Source organism: Apium graveolens, chromosome 2 (genome assembly GCF_009905375.1).
Source record: "Apium graveolens cultivar Ventura chromosome 2, ASM990537v1, whole genome shotgun sequence".
NCBI classification, from domain to species: Eukaryota; Viridiplantae; Streptophyta; class Magnoliopsida; order Apiales; family Apiaceae; genus Apium; species Apium graveolens.
In genome coordinates, this window is record NC_133648.1 from 77,928,061 (window position 1) to 77,931,827 (window position 3,767).

Genomic DNA, 3,767 nt, shown 5'->3' on the forward strand with positions numbered 1-3,767 from the left:
AGAAGGAAGTAATAATGAAGTTGTGATCTCATGAGTGTTTTATTATTGATAAATTGAAGTGTTAGTTAAGTGATTAATTAAGTAGTTAATTATAGTTAATATTTAATCAACAATTTTAAGTGTTAGTATCTTAACATTGAGAAGTAATCATACATTGGTGAGTGAGTTAATTAGACAATAATTTAGTCTGAGTCTCTGAGGGAACGAACTAGAAAGTATTCTATATTACTTGTGAACGCGTATACTTGCGTGAATATTAGTGCGTGTTTTCGCCCTAACAAGTTTTTGGCGCCGCTGCCGGGGACTCGGCGTATTTGTTTAATTTATGTACTTACCATCATTGGTCATTAGGACTCAGTGATTAGGACGTAGTAGTTACTTATTTTTTCCGGTTGTATTTCAGGTACTTTAGCAAGCGTTTATGCAAACTCGTTCTCGTGCTCGCAAGAGGACTTTAGATACAGCTGAGGAGACAGACGAAGTTCTTGATATTCCGGAGAAGTTAGATTTTGAGGATTCGGATTCAGGAACTGAGCAGAAAGAACCAGTAAACATGGGAGATCGTATTGCTCAAGCTGATCCAGCTCTTATGGATTTTTCTCGACCTAAAATTGATGACATTCAGTCAAGCATCCTTCATCCGGCTATTCAAGCTAACACCTTTGAAATCAAGCCGGGCACTATTCAGATGGTGCAGAATTCTGTTTCTTTTGGAGGAGCGGCAACTGAAGACCCCAACATGCACATAAGGAATTTGGTGGAGATCTGCAGTACTTTTAAGTATAATGGCGTGACTGATGAGGCTATCAAGTTGAGGCTTTTCCCATTCTCACTGAGGGATAAGGCTAAAGACTAGTTACATTCTGAACCAGCTGGGTCCATCACTACGTGGCAAGATCTTGCGCAAAAGTTTCTGGTGAAGTTTTATCCGATGGCAAAGACTGCTGCCATGAGGAGTGCTCTTACTCAGTTTGCGCAGCAACCTACAGAATCTATGTGCGAGGCTTGGGAACGCTACAAGGAAATGTTGAGAAAATGTCCACATCATGGAATGCCGGATTGGATGGTGATCACTGGTTTCTATAATGGTTTGGGGGCCCAATCTCGGCCCATGCTCGATGCAGCAGCTGGAGGCGCCTTATGGGCTAAAAGCTATACTGAGGCGTATAATCTTATAGAGACGATGGCTGCAAATGAGCATCAAAACCCAACTCAGAGGATGACGTCAGGCAAGGTAGCAGGTATTCTGGAAGTTGATGCAGCCACCGCTATTGCAGCCCAGCTCCAAGCGCTATCAATGAAGGTTGATTCTCTGGCTATGTATGGAGTTAATCAAATAGCTATGGTTTGTGAGCTTTGTGCAGGTTCTCATGCTACGGATCAGTGTTCTCTTGTCAACGAATCTGTTCAGTATGTGAATAATTATCAGCGATAACAGCAGCCTGTGCCAGCGACCTATCATCCTAACAATAGAAATCATCCAAATTTCAGCTAGGGGAATAATCAGAATGCTATTCAGCCACCATATCAGCAAGGAGTGAGTAAACAGTTTAACCCACCTGGATTCCAGCAACCATAGCAGTATGCTACAAGGCAATCATATCCTCAATAGGGAAGTGCAGCTGCACCTACTAGTGCTGATTTTGAGGAACTTAAGCTGTTGTGCAAGAGTCAGGCGGTTTCTATCAAGACCTTGGAAAATCAAATCGGTCAATTAGCCAATGCAGTGCTCAATCGTCAACCTGGCACTCTTCCCAGTGACACGGAAGTACCAGGCAGGAAGGAAGCTAAAGAGCAAGTCAAGGCTATTACCTTAAGGTCTGGAAAAGTAGCTGATTCTGAAAAGGCAAAAGAAGTAGAAGCTGAAATTAGAGATGAAGAATCTAAGCAAAAGGAAAAAGCGGCGGAACCAAGGAAGACTACTGTTAAACACACTCTGCCTGAGGCTAATACAGGGGAGAAACAGCTCTATCCTCCACCACCTTTTCCTAAGAGATTGCAGCAACAAAAGCTGGATAGACAGTTCGGAAAGTTTCTGGAGGTGTTCAAGAAACTTCACATCAATATACCTTTCGCTGAGGCTCTGGAATAAATGCCCAGTTATGCGAAGTTTATGAAGACTATTCTTTCAAGGAAAGTGAAACTGGATGACCTTGAAACCTTTGCTCTCACGGAAGAATGCAGCGTTGTTCTGCAGCAAAAGTTACCACCAAAACTGAAAGATCCAGGAAGCTTCACCATTCCTTGCACCATTGGCAATCTGACTTTTGACAAGTGCCTTTGTGATTTGGGAGCAAGCATTAATCTGATGCCGTTGTCGATCTTTAAAAAGCTGGATCTGCCTGATCCAAAACCCACATACATGTCGCTATAATTGGCTGACCGTTCCATTACTTACCCAAGGGGCATAGTTGAGGATGTGCTCGTCAAGGTGGATAAACTCTTCTTTCCAGCAGATTTTGTTATTCTGGATTTTGAGGAAGATAAGAAGATTCCCATAATCTTGGGAAGGCCTTTCTTGGCTACTGGCCGTACCTTGATAGATGTGCAAAAAGGTGAACTTACTATGTGGGTCCAAGATCAGGATGTGACCTTTAACGTATTCAAGGCAATGAAATTCCCTACAGAAGATGAGGAGTGCTTAAAATTGGATGTGATTGATTCTGCGGTTACTTCGGAACTCGATCACATGCTAATGTCTGATGCATTGGAAAAGGCCTTATTGGGGGATTTTGACTGCGATGATGAAGATAGCAACGAGCAATTACAATATCTGAATGCTTCTCCCTGGAAGCGAAAGCTGGACATACCATTTGAATCTCTTGGTACTTCTGACCTTAAGAACGCTGAAGGGAAGCTCAAACCATCAATAGAGGAAGCACCTACCTTGGAGCTCAAGCCATTACCTGAGCACTTGAGGTATGCTTTTTTAGGTGATTCATCTACGTTACCTGTTATTATTTCATCTGACCTTTCAGCTAGTGAGGAAGACAAGCTCTTAAGGATTTTGAGAGAATTCAAATCGGCGATAGGATGGACCATAGCAGACATCCAGGGGATAAGTCCTTCATATTGCATGCATAAAATTCTGCTAGAGGAAGGTAGTAAGCCAACTGTGGAACAGCAGCGAAGACTGAATCCTATCATGAAGGAGGTGGTGAAGAAAGAAATTCTGAAATGGCTAGATGCAGGCATCATTTATCCTATTTCTGACAGCTCGTGGGTGAGCCCCGTACAATGTGTACCTAAGAAGGGAGGTATCACTGTGGTCGCAAATGAAAAGAATGAGCTCATCCCTACTCGAACAGTTACAGGATGGAGAGTATGCATGGATTATAGAAAATTGAACAAAGCCACAAGGAAGGATCACTTCCCTCTTCCATTTATTGATCAGATGCTTGACAGATTGGTGGGTCATGAGTATTTTTGTCTTCTGGATGGTTATTCCGGGTATAATCAGATTTGTATTGTACCAGAGGATCAGGAAAAGACTACCTTCACTTGTCCATTTGGCACGTTTGCTTTTCGCAGAGTTTCGTTTGGGTTATGTGGCGCCCCGGCCACCTTTCAGAGATGTATGATGGCTATATTCTCTGACATGATTGGAAATAACGTCGAAGTGTTCATGGATGACTTCTCCGTCTTTGGACACTCATATGATGAATGTTTGAATAATCTGCGCGCCGTACTCAAAAGATGCGTGGAAACTAATTTGGTGCTCAATTGGGAGAAATGTCATTTTATGGTGCGTAAAGGCATTATCCTTG

General features: G+C 42.6%; 1 non-coding gene across 1 annotated transcript; it reads right to left on the reverse strand.

Moving 5' to 3' along the window:
• Window positions 1-946: 946 nt before the first annotated feature.
• LOC141709714 (small nucleolar RNA R71) lies at window positions 947-1,053 on the reverse strand. Its single transcript, XR_012570278.1, has one exon. It is a non-coding gene; the product is annotated as a small nucleolar RNA R71 (small nucleolar RNA).
• Between the last annotated feature and the right edge of the window lie 2,714 nt (window positions 1,054-3,767).